Source organism: Herpailurus yagouaroundi, unplaced genomic scaffold (assembly GCF_014898765.1).
Source record: "Herpailurus yagouaroundi ecotype Mexico unplaced genomic scaffold, PumYag 163, whole genome shotgun sequence".
In the NCBI taxonomy this organism is placed as follows: domain Eukaryota; kingdom Metazoa; phylum Chordata; class Mammalia; order Carnivora; family Felidae; genus Herpailurus; species Herpailurus yagouaroundi.
In genome coordinates this window covers 8586730-8605702 of record NW_024412404.1, presented here as the reverse complement: position 1 = coordinate 8605702, position 18973 = coordinate 8586730, and the positions used below count along the sequence as shown (strand labels likewise).

General features: G+C 36.0%; 2 protein-coding genes across 3 annotated transcripts in view; one reads left to right on the top strand and one right to left on the bottom strand.

Annotated features, from left to right (window-relative positions):
- The window catches only part of CTNNA3 (catenin alpha 3), a 1766595-nt gene that overhangs the window by 745369 nt on the left and 1002253 nt on the right, over window positions 1-18973 (top strand). The window lies entirely within an intron of this gene.
- LRRTM3 (leucine rich repeat transmembrane neuronal 3) overlaps window positions 1-18973 on the bottom strand; it is a 164985-nt gene that overhangs the window by 143219 nt on the left and 2793 nt on the right. The gene's annotated exons all lie outside the window — the stretch shown is intronic.

Here is an 18973-nt window from a genome sequence, read left to right as displayed (position 1 = left end):
GTAAACATTTGTTGAAAAAAGTGAAATACAGGAAGTGTAACATTTTATGGTATGAACTGTATCCCAAAACTTTTATGAATATTTTTGGCAAGGATAGGGAATAATAATCTGGTTTAGCATGCTAGTTTCTGTATGGCTCTTACAAGTATGACATTCATTTATTCACACATCAATTCATTAAATAGACATTTATTAAACATATACTATATCAGATCCTTCCTAAGCATGTTTGGGATGCAAAAACACATGTGTAAGACATGTTTCCTCCCTGTAATATTTCCCCAAAAGGAAGATAATATAGCTAACATAACACAAATCAGAAACTGATAATGACTGTAGAAGTAAAATAATCATAATGGTAATGATAATAACAAGATATATAATTGCAGCTGAGAGAAAAAGAAAAATACTTCTGTCTCTAATAATCAGAAAATCGTTTATGAAAGAGTTAGGTTTGGTCATAAAATATAGGATGAATTTGTCAAAAAATATGTTCCAGGCATAAGACACAACATAAGCAAATTAGAGATGTTCAGAGAATGGTAAATTGTGGTTTTGATGGAGCAGAGTTTGTGGTTTGTGGTTTTGATGGAGGGAACCTGAAAGACTAGCTTGAGCCCAGATTGTGACAGGTCATGGGGAGATGGTCGGAGTAAGAAGCTCACTGTGCTGTGTCTGGATTTGGGGGCATGATTCTGAACCACTCAGAAATCTAGCAAAATGCTCTTCCATAGCTTCAGTATCCATTCCTTTCTGCACACATTGTTAGAATCACGAAATATTTGAGAGAGATGTCCTTTTACATGTCCAATGGCCATGTAAGCCTTGTGACAATGGAGCCTGCCAGGGTCCAGCAAGTCTGTTGGTGTTTGCCAAGCTTAAATAAATAGGTGTTAATTTTTGTACATTATGAGATTTGAAATAATCACATGTACTGATATTATATTTAATTCTGTAGTCACTGCTGAACAGAAAGTTTTAACCTAATAGGTCCTAATTTTTATATTGGAGTTAGTGATTTTTAAAGGAAATCTTTACCATGGTATTTCTAGGAATGATAGTTTCTTAATAAATTTAGTTTAGATTTGGCAAAATACATTTGGATAAATAAAAATTACATAAATATAACTGTATTCTGGTATATTACTGATTGGCTCCATTGAATGCCTTAAGAATATCATCAGTACATGCATAGGGGCACTTGTACCCCAATGTTCATAGCAGCACTCTCAACAATAGCCAAATTATGGAAAGAGCCTAAATGTCCATCAACTGATAAATGGATAAAGAAATTGTGGTTTATATACACAATGGAATACTACGTGGCAATGAGAAAAAATGAAATATGGCCTTTTGTAGCAACGTGGATGGAACTGGAGAGTGTGATGCTAAGTGAAATAAGCCATACAGAGAAAGACAGATACCATATGGTTTCACTCTTATGTGGATCCTGAGAAACTTAACAGGAACCCATGGGGGAGGGGAAGGAAAAAAAAAAAGAGGTTAGAGTGGGAGAGAGCCAAAGCATAAGAGACTGTTGAGAACTGAGAGCAAACTGAGGGTTGATGGGGGGTGGGAGGGAGGAGAGGGTGAGTGATGGGTATTGAGGAGGGCACCTTTTGGGATGAGCACTGGGTGTTGTATGGAAACCAATTTGACAATAAATTTCATATATAAATAAAAAAAATATTTTCCTGTTCGAAAGTTAAAAAAAAAAAGAATATCATCAGTACAGATTATAATTTTTGCTTATTTTACACAAACTCTGATAATAAGTTTGTTCATATTTTTTTCTAGAAGAGTATATACTTTTCCCAGTGTCTTGTAATCAAATAGCTTTAACAGCAAAGAAAAAAACCCACAATTTTAATCTAGCTGAGCTGGCATTATTACTTTGGTCTAAAAATTAATATAGGGATTAATTAAGATCCACATTTGACATCTCATTTCATAGAGAACATTTCACTGGAAGACATATTAGGCTGTTTTTTGGTATGGTTTATGGATTATCATTGCATTCCTGGGAATTGTTTTACTTAGTTTTAATAGTGGGATCCTAACAACAAATGGAGCATTGTTATCATTTAATATTTTCAGTATTGTTAGTTTGGGTGATTGCTTATGTGGATTACCAGTCAAGGGTAGAATGCCCCCATGTCATCGTGGGGTTCTTCCTATAGATATAAATATTAGAAAGAAAATGAGCTGTGTTGTGTCTTATGGTTAAACTCCATAAATCAATGACTCTTAGATAAAGAATGCATTAATCAGATCTTCCCAAGTAGAACTCTTATTGAGACTCTTGAAAGTAAGAGTGGACTAGTGGTTACAAAATATCACATATCAAATATAGTAACAGTTGCACTCTCTTGACAACACAAGTCCATGTTTTCTCACAAGTATGTTTATCTTTAATTTTTTTAATGTTTATTTATTTTTGAGAGACAGAGACAGATCATGAGCAGGGGAGGAGCAGAGAGAGGGGGAGAGAGGACCAGAGAGAGGGGGACAGAGGAGTAGAGAGAGGGGGACAGAGGAGCAGAGAGAGGGGGACACAGAATCCGAAGCAGTCTCCAGGTTCTGAGGTGTCAGCACAGAGCCTGACACGGGGCTCAAACCCACGGACCACAAGATCATGACCTGAGCCAAAGTCAGACGCTTAACCAGCTGAGCCACCCAGGTGCCCCTACATTCATCTTTTATAGTGTTCTTGAGCTAGATTTTTCCTAGATATTCTCTCATTCTGTTCACTTTATTTGATGGAAAACATCTTCAGTCAATGTAATCAGCAAAGCTTTACCAGAAACCTATGGTGTGTAAGACACTACACCATACAGTACATTGTATATTAACTCCAACAATCTTTCTGATCACAGCCAACCAATGGGGTGTAATTTGAAAATTTCTAGAAGATGTGCTTGCTTAGGCAGCACATATACTAAAATTGAAAATTGCTAGAAGAGTCCTCTGCCTAAAATGTATATTCCTCTATTGGGCAGCCTGATCTAATGTGGGTGGCTAACATTTTTTCCTTAAGGGATAACATATTTTATTGAATATTTTATTGAATATAAGCTATATCCTTCCTATAAATTCATCACGATTTTTTAAAATATGAATCCATTCAAACAAAGAACATAAGAAAAAGCAAATGAAATCAAGGGTGAGGAAGGTAGACCAAAAATACTTGTTATAAAGTCCTGGACACTTGTACTTGTCTCAGATGTTTTTGGTATTTTTAGAAAAAGAGGGAAAAAGAGATGTGGGGACAAGGGAAGGCACATGGGCAGGATCAGTTGCATGAATAATGACATATTTTAATATAAGCTTATTTGGAAGAAGTAGCCCTTCCCCTGTGGATTTTCATAAAGAGAATACTATATGATGTTGCAAAATAACAATTCCAGTAATGTTCTAATAGTAAAAACAGCATTGAGTGCAGCAGATCTGTTTCTTAGAATCCTTCAATGTAAAAGAACCATGAAGCACAAGTCAATAAATGCCACTCTGTAAGAGATCCCTAGAGAGTAATTGGACCTCTGTGTTACAGCATTATCCTGAGGCCCTACCTGGGAGAACTAACCATTTATGCATTAACATCTTGGTATGAAGTAGTTTAGCCAATTTTTAAAGCTTTTTTAAACAATGCCAGATAGGGGCACCTGGGTGGCTCAGTCAGTTGAGCATCTGACTTCGGCTCAGGTCATGATCTCACAGTCCGTGAGTTTGAGCCCTGTGTCAGGCTCAATGCTGGAAGCTCAGAGCCTGGAGCCTGCTTCAGATTTTGTGTCTCCTTTTCACTCTGCCCCTCCCCCACTCACGCTTTGTCTCACTCTGTTTCCCCAAAATAAATAAATGTAAAAAAAAAGAAAAAAAAGCCAGATAGTTAACATATATCGTAATGTTAGTTTCAGGTATATAATTTAGTGATTCAACACTTACATACAACACCTGGTGCTCATCACAATAAGTGCACTTTTTAATCCCAATACAACTGTAGAGTAGAGCAGGCTTTCCAGGAGCTGAACACAAGGGAGAGAGGGCTTTTCTGGGGGAGGATAGCTCAGGTTGGAGAACTAGGCAGACAGCAAAGACTACTAAAAAGATTACCTCAGTGTCTTCCTTTGTCCACGGCCAAATATTAAAAGTGCAAAATAATTTAAGACTGCATTATATTCTTATATTTACTGGTGCAACCAGAACAACAACAACAACAAACAAACAAACAAACATGGCCAGGAGAAACTGTTCACTAGCTATTACTGAGTCTCCCATGCTATCATATATACTAGAGAAGAAGTTCATCAAGGACTTCCCATGGCCATTCTTTGAATATGAAAAGGATTCTGTGTGTATCGGTGAGGGAGGCATGGAGGGACGGATATTAGAAAGTAGATCTACAACTACACTCAACCATATGGATGAATCTCATGGAAGATAATGTTGAGCCAGAAAGAAGCAAGACTCAAGAGAGAGTACAAATCTTCCTCTACTTATAATGAGTTACTTTATGATAAACCCACTGTAAACTGAAAATACTGTATGTTGAAAAGGCATGTAATACACCTAACCTACCGAACATCATAGCCTAGCCTACCTTATATGTGCTCAGAGTACTGCACTAAAAGTGAAAACCAGAATAGTTGTCTGGGTAAAGAATGGGTGTTTACCCTTGTGATAGCATGCGTCACTGGAAGCTGCCGCTCTCTGCTGCCACCCAGCATCAGGAGAGGGTATCGCACTGCATATTGTTAGCCTGGGAAAATATCTAAATGTAAAATTTGAAGTATGGCTTCTACTGAATGCATATCACTTTCACACCCTAGTAAAGTCGAAAATTTTTTAGTCAAACCATTTTAAGTTGGGGGCCGTCTATACACACTTTATGATTCCATTTTTATAAAGTACTAACACAGATAAAGCTACCCTATGATGTTAGAAGTAATAGTAGTGATTATCTTGGAGATAGGACTAGACAGGAAGAACCGGAGGGGGATTTTGGAGTACTGAATTTTTCTGTTTCTTGGTCTAGACACAGAGAACACAAGCATGCCCAGTATCCACGGAGCTGTATACTGACAATGCACTCTTCTCTGTGTAGATATATGCCAACAAAACATTTTTGTTGAAGCTATAGAAATGTTTCCCACATGTTAGAATATTGCTAACCTAGTATGCTTCTGCCATCCTTTCTCAACTTACCAGCACGTAGGAGAGAAATTAGTCACTATTTTCAAAGAGCACATTAGTTATTGGGTTTCAACTCCTTACCTTGTCCAATTTCTCTGAGTTACCCAACAGTTGTTTTTCTCCTCTGTGGTACAGAGCTATAAAATTGCCTTAAATACATTGCCCTGAGGATTTCTCAATTCTGTGCTTAATGTTACCTGAAAGCCAGTGTCAATACTGAAAATAAAGAGGATGGGAATCAAGGTCTAGATTGGCTTTTCAAGAGTTGTCTGGGAAAAAAAAAAATCAGACTGGGAAAGAATGTCTTGAAGGTATATCATGGAAAGATCCAATATGTTGAAATGGTATAGTCAGTTATTTATTTCAGACAGAGTAATTTCTCTCACACATGTGTTAAAGTGTAAAAAAAAATCTAATAAGATTTAACACTTAAAAGTCATTAACTAACTAATTAACTAATGAATCCACATAACATCTCTATGAAGTTTGTGTTAAATACCTACCACTTCACAGATCTCGTGTCATTTAGAAACTCTTACAGTTCTTTTCATCTCTACTCTTTTCAAAGTCTTTAAAATGAACTAATTATTATCATGTCTCCAGTGAAGGGCACATGTCAAATTTCTCTCTTGGGAAGAGAAAATCCAATGCTTTATGAAATGACTACAAAACCATTTAAATAATTCAATGGCTTTCAAAATGATACCACTCCAAATTTCAAATATCCTTTACCCTCTGTTATGTTTTGTTTGCCTTAAGGAAAAACAAATCCATTTGAATGCCTGAACATAGTAGGTCTTCAATAAACGTCCATTGGAATTTCTTGATCATAACTCTTTGAATAAATTGCTTTGGATAATGAAGCTACCATGTCACAGACTCGGTTGGAATTTTTGAAAACAGATTATATTGTGTACTGTTCTTCCAAATGCCTAAATTAGTTCCCACTAGAAATGAATTAGGTGCTAAGTTACATAGGCCATTTATATTTATATAGGCCATTACTACAATAGTTAATAGCATGTTCCCTTCAGCACTGAGTGTGTGGGAGGTGTGATATGTCCATGTTTTGGGGAGGAAACAGAGAGAGCCATTAGAACATTTTAAAAAGAGGCTTGAAAGATAATGAAGTCAGTTCTTTAAGTAATATTTATGAAAAGAAAATGATGCTGAATTGTTAGAGAAAGACAATACTAAGATCAGATTTTTTTGCGTCTGTGATGGTGCTAGGCAAAATTGTTACAGGACAGTAATTAATACAGCAGTTCCATTAATGGATGTTAACAGAGGGTTTCCAAATTTCTGGAAAGCACTTTTTAGATTGATCTAATGATTGCTTAATTAAACTCCAGAGATATTTAGTCATTTTCTATAGATTGCATATTTGGTGATATAAATGGTTCATGTGGGTCAACTTTCACTTGCATGGAAACTTGCCGCATTGTGAAAACACCTAGTGAGAGAGAGGGGAATAACTTTTATCAAGCACCTGACATGCCCACAAACATATGTCATCTCGGTTTATCCTCAAAATTGCCCTGGGATGTGAAGTACTGTTCCCATTTTACAGATGAGGAAACTGATGCCGTGCCATACTGCTAGTCTAACTAATCCAGAGTCTTTAATCTCTCCCCTACTCCATGAAATAAAAGCAGTCTTCCATGAACAGATGTAATTTGAATACCTGCAGGTCCCATCTATTTTAAACTGGCTTTATAGGTAGTCATCTATGCACTCTGATCTACTGATTTAATAAAAACTTAGCTATAAGTACCTCTTCTGTTTGTTTGTTTGTTTGTTTGTTTGTTTGTTTATTTATTTATTTATTTATTTATTTATTTTTCATTTGTCTGCCCCCTCTTTCAGCCACACTCAGCTCACTCAGCTTGAATTCTGGCTGGCACGGGCAGTGCGGTCAAGGCTGCAGCTGTTAGCATCCCCTCCTCCCATGCTCATCATGAGTTCTGCAAATGAGCCCTGCAGACTGATATCGCGTTCTGCAGTTTATTTGACAAATAGCTTTTGTGGCCTTTGATTTTTCATATCACTCATAAATTCTGGCAACAGACTGGTTGTTTGTCAGATTCAAATTCCACACATTTGAAAGGAAAGGGTTGAAGATTTCTGCATTGAAAGTGGACTCTACCCTTAAGATTTATTTGTAAATTTTACTTAGAACTACTTTGAGAGGAACCTAGGATATTCCCCTGGCGCTGCCTAGCTGCAAATTATTTCTATCCTTATTCCATAAATCTTGATCATATGTCTTTTAAAATGTGCCTGAGAAATGGATTTCATGTTTATAGTGCTGGATTTTAGTGAGTCAAATTGTGTTTGGGCAGTATGTTTGCCTCTTCACGTTCTGTGTGACACTGGACTAAAATGGAGACTTCGGTCATTCAGCTGCAGGCTCGAAGAAAGCCTGTTGTAACTGTGCATTTTAATTAACCGAATCAGCTGAGGAAATGTTGTCTCTCTACTGTGGTGTAGCTGTCTGCCTTATAAAGTACCTCCCTGGATAAACAGAGGACTTCTATTTCTTAAACTGCCTTTCCCCCATGGTCTTTAAGAGTGTTGGGCTTTTTCTTTTTTCTTAAATTACAGGTGGAGAAGGTTTAATTAACTCTAAAATGATTCCCTCGTAAACTCAGTTGTATTTTTTACAACACTTTGAGCTACAGTATAGTTACTGCAGGATGCATGCTGTTATTGGAGCACACAGAAACATTTATAAACCTAAATCTGTTTTGCCATATTACCAGAGATGGCATCTGCACTTGGGTACAGTTGAAATACAAATTGAAGATCAAATAGGTTTTTTTTTTTTTTTTTTTTTTTTAACTAATCAGTGGGCTACTGTGAGCTGAGCCAACAAAATGGGAATAATTTAACCATTGATTATTTCTGTGCAACACACTGCTAGATGTTAAAACTGAGTTGAATATGAAGAGATAGTTGTGGTTCAGAGTTATATGCAAATATGACCTCTGGAAAAATAATTTGTGAGCTTGCTATTGAAAAGAGCTGAATACATCCTACTGGAAACTTCTTGCCTGTATAATGGGTTATAGGTTACTTTCATTCAGCTGTCACTCTATGCAGAATTTTGTGAATCTGAAGCAGACTAGTGTTGGGGCGCCTGGGTGTCTCAGTCAGTTGAGCATCCAACTTCAGCTCAGGTCATGATCTCACCGTCCGTGAGTTCTGGCCCGCATCGGTCTCTGTGCGGACAGCTCAGAGCCTGGAGGCTGCTTTGGATTCTGTGTCTCCCTCTCTCCCTGCCCCTCCCGCACTTGCGCTCTGTCTCTCTGTCTCTCAAATATGAAGACAACTAATAAAAAAAGTAAAAAAAAATGAGCAATGTCATTTCTATTTCTGAAATTAAATTACTGTTTACAAAATTACAGATCTTAATTTATAGAACTAAACAAAGCTGTTGAATAAAAATCATTTTTCGACTCTTTTAAATTAAATTATTAGACTGTGTCATTTTAATTACTGCTTTTCTAAGAGATAAAAATCACCAGTATTTTCCTTTCAATGCAGTCAGAAGGTATATATTTAAGTAGTAGAGGTTGACTTATAAATAAAAGTTGGACAGAGGGAAAAATTGAAAGAAATTAAAGTCGAGCTGAGAGAGATGAAATTCAATGAAAAGGAGGAAAAGGATGAAGAGAGGGAGGAAAGCGGAGACCCAACAAAGGGCAGATGCCTCAATCCTATGTGATCAAGTCTGCTGTCTGCATCATCAATCAAGAGAGAAAAAAAGATGAGCATTACTAATTATCAACTGAGTATTTGATGTTTGCAGTCTCCAGTAGAATAGTTACTTTGAAAATGTGTATATTCAGGAAGCCAAAGACCTCTGACCTAGTGTCCGAGATAGTGTAGAGTGGTCCCTGTGTTTGGTAGGAGAGGTGCGGCCTTGGAATGTATTTAAGGCAGAACATTTTTGGAACTGAGGACAGGATGAGCAGACATCCACACTAATGAGAAAAGGATCTTTCCCAAGATGCAGTGGACAAACAGTAGTCACAAATATATGGCTTTTACAACAAAAGATGACTCACTAAAATCAAGATGTATTCATACTTAGAATTAATATTTTTTTCTTTGTCTCACAATATTTTTTAGCTCTTAGTCACTTTACTATACCCGCTAAATTGTTCATTTCCTTGGCAACTATCAAAAGAAAATCATTCGTAGGTTCTTTGTAACATGGATGCATTTAAATCAGAACATTATTTTTAAAAACTGTACTTATATCAGAATTTTTTGAAACCAATTTTTGAAGCCAATTAAATGGTAAATGAGAAGACTGCATATATGAAAATGTATATGTTAAGTAAAAACACAAAATGTATATGTGGACTATAAAAATAAATATGAACTTGACAATAACCTTATCATAATTACTAGAAAATCAATTCAACAGACAACTACCATGAATAAAAAACTGTACCAATCAATCATCATTGGTAGAAGAAGTAAAATTTAAAAAAATAGTTCATTTCCTTCAAAAGGATATACAGACACATTAATAACTCTAACACAGACAAGTGGTCATGTAGTCACCAACAGGGATAGAAAATACCATGTAAAACAAGGAAGGGCAAGATTAAGAAGACTTCTGAAATGAGTGAAATTGTAATTGGATTTGTAGAAAGGCTCCAAGATTGACAGGAGGACTTGGAAGCGAAGAAAGTCATTCCTCAAAAAGGATATAGCTTGAGTAAAAGCGCAGAGGTAAGAAAGCACCTGTACTTCAAAAATTGACCAGTGCTAAAGCATGGAAAATGGCATGCAAGTAAAGGTAGAGTTGCATTTGGGCTTGGTTGGGAGGTTTCGGATATTGGTTTTACATACCACATTACTCTTTAGTATTAACCATGTGCTTAGATGCCCTTGAACAATTTAGATTCTAATCCTTGAAAGTCTGCCAGGTATCTCTTATTCCATTAAAAATAAATAGATAGTGGGGCACAACTGTTAAAGCATCCTATGGTACTGAAAGTTTTAGCAGTTAGAGAAGGTTACTATTATGTGCCAAACTTTGTACCAAGTGATTCTACCCATGTCATCTCATTTAATCACATAGGGGCTTTATGAGTATTAAATTAAGTAATACACGCAGTGTGCCATAACAGCATACGTACAAATATTCAAGAAATGCTGATTCTTTGCCCTCTTGCAACAATCAGGTGATGATTAAATATATATGGCTTTACACATTTTTTTAAGATGAAGAGGCTATGACTCAAGATTTTGTAGTTACGAAGTCTCAGAACCAGAATCCAAACTGATTCTTTCTGGTTCCACGGCCCAAGTTCTTTCTAGTATACCATATTGTTTGTCAGTGAAGAAATACTAAGCCTTGTATAATGGCAACTTACTGAAGATATTTCTCAAACTATAGTTTACTGAATAAAACCTGGATTATTTACTCTACCTTGGTGTCTTTGGTAAGTTCCAGCCTCATGTTTGAGAAAAATTTAGAGGTATCTATAATAAAGGATGATTTCAGAGGTGCTTGCAAAGCCTTTTGCCCCCAGAAGTACTTTCCCCAGCCCTGCTGGTTATGCCTGATCTTATATCTGACTTTCTCACCTTTAGCTAAAGGTTTTTTATCCCTATTTAAATGTAAGTGCCCTCAAGAGGAACAATAATACTGGTCTAGATCTAGGAATAGATATTTGGTAAGGAATAAGGAATTGAAAGAGCTGGAGTACCATTGGATGGAGGAATTTCGCTGTGGATAATCCTTGTAAAGGGAGAAAAGTCATGGGAATGGGAGGCTGGGAAGACAGAAGGCAGATATCCCAGACTCGACTAGATTGTACTCTAGAGACAAATTCAGTCTGTCTGATTGCTCCAACCATAAAACTGATAAATTATCCTGTGACTTTCTGACAGGATCAAAATTTGAGTGGGTATTCTAGAAAAACAGGCAAAGTGGTACATTTGGACTTGGAAAAGATCTGTAGGCAGAAAACAGCACAAAACAAAACAACCATAAAACAAACAAAAGAAACCTCTCTGTTAGAAATGGAAAAATGGAAGGAATGTGAGGCTTACATTTAAGAATATGATGGTAAACTTGGAGAGTAAATCAGATGTCATGAAAGTAAACTACAGGATGCTCATCATTTATGATTATTTTTTTTTTAATTTTTTTTTCAACATTTATTTATTTTTGGGACAGAGAGAGACAGAGCATGAACGGGGGAGGGGCAGAGAGAGAGGGAGACACGGAATCGGAAACAGGCTCCAGGCTCTGAGCCATCAGCCCAGAGCCTGACGCGGGGCTCGAACTCACAGACCGCGAGATCGTGACCTGGCTGAAGTCGGATGCTTAACTGACTGCGCCACCCAGGCGCCCCCGATTATTTTTAATATTAAGAAAGATATAATATGAACTCTGGACTCTTTTTTTTTTTATCTGCCTTGACCTTTTCTTTTTAATTTACAGCTAGCTTAATGCTTTTCCATTTCAGTATAAACTAATAAAGACCCCACACATCTCTGTGTGGTAGACCATAAAAACAACCAAAGTGAAGCCCATAAAAATATATGTAGATTTTTACATTTTACTACTCAATCCTCCCTGTAAAAGTCCATAGGACTAAGTGTGTGCTGCCATTTAATGGCATGAGATGGGCTGGAATGGATGCCACAGGCTGGGAAGAATATGATGCTGGCAGGTTAAATTTACCTAGCAGAGGGATATTCCAATGGTAAATCACTGGATATTATTTCCAAATGGGAATGGGAGATATAGAATTTAGCTTCAGAAGCATGTGTGAGTGAGGCAGGAATTATTTTAGGCCAGTCCTGTAAAGAAGGGACAAGGTATAGGAGTAATGGATAAAACTTCGAGGAAAACAGAGTCAATCTAAGGACTCTTCTTACATTAAAAACAAATAAACAAAAAAGCCCTGCATAGACACTCCTGGCACATAAGGACTCCATTACACAAGAATACACATACATTCACAAATGTGAATTCACATAAAAAATGTGAATTATCACCTTTTAGGATGGATATGCATTTTCCTTCTAAACATCTACAACATGCCTTGTTTGGTGGAAAACATGATATACTTATATAATATCGCCTGTGCTGTATTAAACAGATCTTTATTCTATTTTAGTCATCATTTAGTGATGTTACCTAACCTTCCACTGGATAAATGGCAGGATCTCCACCAAGTATTTATGCCTTGTCACTTTAAAATTTCGTACGAATTGTACAAAGCCCCTTTAACAACTCAATGAGTACAAGCCAACACTGACCCTTAAGTGATGAGTTAGTTTTTAAACTCCTTAGAGGATTTTCACTGTTGTGATCCTATAATACTTTTATCAGAGGTTTTTAAAGTTACCCTACTGCTTCAGCCTCATAATGATATATTCTACATTTCCTTTAAATATTCTTGTGAGATTCTGGTTGTTTGCTTTAAATGGGGAAGGGGTAAGCATGTTCCTTCTTTCAGACTGTATAACAGATCAATATTAATGCCATGAACCAATTTTTACCTACATTTGGGGATCACCCAGTTGAAGCCATGAATACCACTTGATAGTATAGCCTCACTATCATATAGTTTATCCATTGTCTAAGAACATTTTTTTACCCCCACTTCATTAATAAGTTTGAGCCCCAAGAGTGCTGAATAAGGATTTGTATTTAATGAAGTCCTTTGCTCTTCAGTGGCAACATGTATTTTATACCCTGAACAGATCTAATTAGTGCAATGAAGCTTTAACAGAAATTGCCTTTGCTAAATGTAGAATTTGCCTTATCATTTTATATGTGAGCCCCCCCCTCCGCCAATTTGCATTTTATTCCTGAGAAGACAAAAATTCTGATGGTATAAATGTTTTTGATTGGTGGAATGTAGTTGGACACTCCCATATATAAAGTCCTATATTTTGTTTTCTAGGAGGTAATTAAGAAGGAAAATAGAAGTAGGCTTTAATGCTTTTCTAACCCATGATTCAACTATATTTCAGCCAGACTTAAATCTTGTTTCATAATTTATTTTTAAATTATTATTAGAGATAGGTGACTCCTCTGAGTGAGGTGACCAAATTGTGTTGGTTTCTATGAAGGAAGACTGTGTTTGGTGAGATAAAACAATTTTTTTTGCATATGTGAAGTAGGTAGCAACAGTTTAAGGGTGGGAGAAAGGTATAAAGGAAATTTCTTCTTGGGGGATAGGGAGTGGGATCCCCTGGCAAATAAAAGGAAAATATCAAGAATTGTCAAGAAAGTTACCAATTTTCATTACAACATTTGCTGGATAGGATAAGATAGAAGCTCTTTTACTTTTTTTCAATAAAATGGTTTATTATTGCATATGGGGTTTTGTCATTAGAAAGTACAGTTGTAAAATAGATTGCCTCTGCTTAGTCTTACATTGTGACTCAGATAGTCTGTATTCCTGGAATTCTTCTTACATGTTTAGAAGACCTAACTCAAGAACATCCACCAATAATCCTATGAAGGTAAAACAGCATAAAATTCACTAATACTTTTTCCACTGAAAAACTACTACCTTTTCTCTGTACTTTAGAGATTTCAAAGAAACTTAGCTGTCAAAAAGCAACAGTTAGTTTGTCTATTTAAATTATAAGAATTTTGGAAATTCATGTACATCGTTTTTGGTAAGACAAGCTGCATCCACTGGAGAAAGATTTGTGATTACATTGCTCATTTATTTGATGAAAGGCCAACAAAGAATAGTATTTAATTTGCCTAAGTGAATAGGGTGCTACTCACAAAAAAAAAGCCTTTGTGTTTTTATGCTTTTTTTAATACAGGGATTTTCAGTGACAGTAATTGATAAAGATGATAGCAATTTCTGTATTAGGAGAAGATTTTGGATAGTCTTTGGGGAAAACAAAGAAACAAAGTAGATGTCATGTGATTGATACCTGGAATGTATGCTAACCCTACTGTAACAAGTTATGAGCAATTACTTTTTGTTCAATAATGATATCATCTTGCCATAAATGTTAAAAAACAAGCGCTCTAAATATTGATACTAGAAAAGGGATGGACAGGTAACCTATGTTGTTTGAAAGTCCTCACTATAATGACCTGATTTGGTACACAGTTAGAATTTTTATTTACTTTGATAGGCTTTTGGTTCATTGTTCTCTAGTTGGTATCTTTATTTTATGTCTAGGATACATTGTGATCATTATTAATAAACTCCTAGACTCTGATAACATGGGGTTGAAGAAACTTTGATTTATGGAAAGTAAAGGTCAAAGACAAACTAAGTTCTAGAGTAGCTTCCTAGTCTCAGAATTCGCATTCATGTAAAATGGTTTTGGGCTTCTGTAACATAGAGGTTAGTGATTATCTTTTGCCCCAGGTCAGACATAGAACACCAGCAACCACACCTGAGTATCTCACCAAGTGCTCTTTGAAAAGAAAAAGCATTTGCCATTGTAGAGTTAGCAGAGTACTTCTCTAGTTGTGTTCTTTCAATAACCATGTGAAGTCAATAATACGTGCCCATTTACAGATGGGGAACTTGAAATTGAGAAAAGCTAAGAAATTTGCCTCAAATCATTAGATTAGCAAATGTCAGAGAAACTTGAATCTAAGGCCCATACTGTACCATAAAAAAGAACTGTAAACTAGATTTATGTAGATTTTCTGAGTAATATTTCTATTTTATTCTACACAAGTATGCAAAAATCACCGATGCTTTGGAGATGAAGCAAAATTTGGGTCCAGTTCTGTAAGCTATTACAGTTAGGTTAGGTGAACTCACTTTCACCTATATATTATTTTTTTCTTAGTTTTCAAGAGTCATTTAATACAAGCTATTTAACTTCCATCAATTCTGTTTCTCTTACAATGTTTGTAATTCACATTTACTCCTATAGTTCATGTTCATGGTTTCTTCTAACCTTGTCTGATTTTTAACATAGGCAGGTATGAAAGTACAAGTACAGAAAAACTCTGTGGGTTTGCTACAGATCCAGATACCAATGAGAACTCAGGGAAAAGGGAATGGAAGAAACAACACAGTTTCTGAGTTTTTTATTTCTCATGGCTCAATTCTCATTTGTCATATCTGGAACTCATTTTTTCTTAGGCTTCATGGCTGGATGCTTGTTTCTGATGCTGGTCTAATCCACATGTTAAATAAACTATTTAAGTTCTTTTCTTGGTAAATGTCAAGGGAAGAGAGGATATTTCATGCACCTACAACATCGTAATATCCCTTGCCAAATTTACGAATCTGAGTCTGCATTATCCTTCCTCAGAAGGAGAGCATAATTTCATTATCCATGAATCATCACCTCTTAGACTGTAACATCATTGTCAGAGAGCCTAATAGAACCAGTGTTCAGCTGGCTGAGAAGGGGGAGGGTTGGGGAGAGCACTGGGGCAAAGCACAGGTCACTGGCATGATCAAGAAACTGGAGAGTTCTAGAGCTGAAGGGGAGGCCTCCCTCACCTGATAGCTCAGATATTCCTATGGACTAGTAAATAACTGATGCTGATTCTTTCAATATTAATATGGAAATTTGTCTTTCTGAATCTAAATTACATTATATTTCAGTATCCTGCCTATGGAAAATATTAACCCATTTAATGAAAATTTCAGAATATCTGGGCAATGCCAATGAGTATAAATACTTTAAAGAATTTCTTATCTATTCTTAGGACATTCTTAGTTGCTCTTCATCTATGGACACATTTCTAGCCCTCAGTACCAGTTCTTGTGGCCTCTAGGCTAATTACTAAGTAAGTCAATATGCAAAATACAACTTAAAAAATTACACTATATTTACCAGAGAGAGATGAATTAAATAAAATCTGAATATGATTCACAGATCAAAAAATATATGTTTTAAATCATGTTTACGTAAGGATTCAGGATTAGAAACACTGAATAGGTGTATGAATAACTGTGGTTAGTCCAACTGGCCACTGGAGGTCACTCCTGCTCCACAGAAATACAGTTTATTGCCTGTATACTTAGAGAGTTGACTCACCAAATCAAGTAAAAAATGGTTTAAATTTTTTGAAAAAATGTAATGTCAACAGTCTTGGAAAATATAAACTCATTTAAAAGGAATATATATTGCATAAGTATTGCTTAGAAGACTGTGGCACTGGGACTATGAAAGCCGTGCTGCAGTAGCACTGTGTACTGGGGCTCATAAAAATGGGGGGAGTAACATGCAGTTCAGTGACTAAACTGCATTTCTTCTCTCTCTGGTAAAGCATTCAAAGTATTGACTGAATCCATTCTGCATTGACGCATCTGTGTTGTGTAGTTAAATAGGTCAGGCTGTTTATTTAACTGTTGTCACCTCTGAGGGAAGTCAGATACTTCATGTAAATTTGGAATAGAAAATGGAATTTTCTCTAATATACAATGAGTTTGAAATACTGAATGAAAATAGACTTACAGTATGTAGTCCAGAAAGTGCCATGCAGTCAGGGTGAGAACAGCAACTTTTGAGCAGGAGAGCATTGACCAAGTTGACTTTGTTAAATTCATGGTGGTGAACTAGTTATTGTCTAGCCTATAAGAGTTATATATTTGTGATCAGAAGATCCTGAGAACTAGGGTAGCTTCATTCCCAAAGTTTGGGGGTGGTGGTGGTTCTTTTTAAGAAATATTTCATATCCTGAATCAAATAACATTTAAAATCTAAGGGATTTTATTTTGGTTCTATTATTGAATTTATAAATAAATTTAGGCGTTAAAAAATGACCAGCCTTTAAAACGTTGGTCATTTATTGAATCTAACTCATGAAGTGGCTTTGAATTTTAGAAACACTTTCAATACAACAAACATATTTTATATATACCAGTAGGATCACAGCAGTGAGATCTGCAAGAATTCAGAAAGATAAGTACAAATATACCTTGCCTGAATTTATTTGGTATCTGTGACAAATGAGGCAAAAGGTCAAGTCAAAGAATAGAAATGGGCTTTTTCACTTTAACACTGCATTTAATTAATACAATCATCTTTAGTACAGATAAAAATGAGGCTGATCAAAGAAATTTTCTTTTTGAAATGGAATATGTATTTACTGACATTATATGAAAAATGCAAAATTACAACTTCAGTGAAAAACATCACAGTAGGCTCAGTCATCCAGTTCATAGTACTGTAAGGAAGTATCTGCATTATTAATCAATTGGGAATCTGTGACTATTTACCATTAATAAGTATACATTCAACAATTATCCTGGGTAAATATATTGTAGCTATGATGCTTTTCTGAACTGGCATCTCTTTTAAGATTTAATCAAAATCATAGTACTTTGAGAAATCCACTTTAAATGTCCCCTTTCCTTTATTGCTTATAAAAGTATGATTTTTTATAATCTGGCTTCCTTGCAATTATATTTCATGGTGACTTGCCTAGGTTTTTCCTCTCAGCATATGAAAAGACTTCAAACTATATAAAAAAGCTGGTTAAAAAATAGCCATCCACTTTTTCTTTTTTGCTGCAGTGATTTTGTTTTGAAAGAACAGGGATGTGGTTAAAGATATGGGGCTTGGCAAGCCAAATTAAATGAAACAGACTCAATGTTGCAATTCCTGATTTTTGCTCCTGTAATAGGATTGTTCATTTTGGAGGTTGAAAGAGGATACAATACAGACCAAAAACATTTTTCTAAAATCTTAATGAACTGTGGTCAAAGTTACTTAAATACAGAAGGCATGATATTTGTGCTGCAGTCAATAAACTTTCACCTACGACATAAAAACATGCATGCAGTTTGCAGATTGCCAGCAGGGTCCGTACAGATTCATACTGATGGATGAGTTCACAATATAGATGAACATAGGGACACTGTAATGTCAACAATAGAAAAGCAAAAGACAACTGCCATAGGGTTGGTATTTTTTCCTCTAAGATTTTATACCTTTATTAAGGCGTTATCAAAATCATTCTTTTCAGTGAAGCTGTTGGTGGAAGGCATGTCTTGGAATGTGTTCTCTCTTATGCCTCTGAATGAAGTGTCAGTCATTAGGGGACTAGTGTGTGCAGGACACATAATGGAACACAACAGGACTGTCTTACAAATCCCAGACAGAAGAACAGACAGAGCTAAAGATTCCACTCACTACATTAGAGTCCTTGAAAGAACTGGAAAGAAATTCTGGTAAGCTCCCAGCCACAAGCAAATAGCAAGCTGCCTTCCCATTTGCAAGCCTCATCTCTGAAAACTCCCTAAGGTGAGGAACAGTGGAGAAATCTGCCTCCTCAAATTTGCTTCTTGGTTATTTAATTAAAAAAATTTCTTTTTAAATTTAGGCTAATTAAAGGCTAGGAGAAATTGACAGTGAAAACTCTGATTCGATTTTACAAGAATGGATTTCAGAGATAAGGCTTCAAGTCTAAAACTTTGTATTTTTTACCATCTCCTCACATTTTTCAGTTGTCTATTTGCAGCATTTTAACCCTTCAACCCTTTTCCCTAGGCTTGCTTTACTGTAATTCAAACACCTCTGGAAACTGCCCGTGGCGCTTCTTTAACCCAGCACCATCATTTGATAGTTTCCTTCAATTTTCTTTTTAAGCCAGACAGTGTTTTTAGGCTCTGTTTCTAAATGTTCCTGTAGTCAAGCATTCTCCTGGAATCAGTTCAAGCTTCAAGTACCTGGGATCATTCACTTTTTCCTTGATTCACCAGTGAACTACTAACCTTCTAGAACTGTAGATTTGGTCCCACCCCAAGGCAAATAACAGCAGAGGTGGGGGACTACTTATGAAAGAAGTTTTATC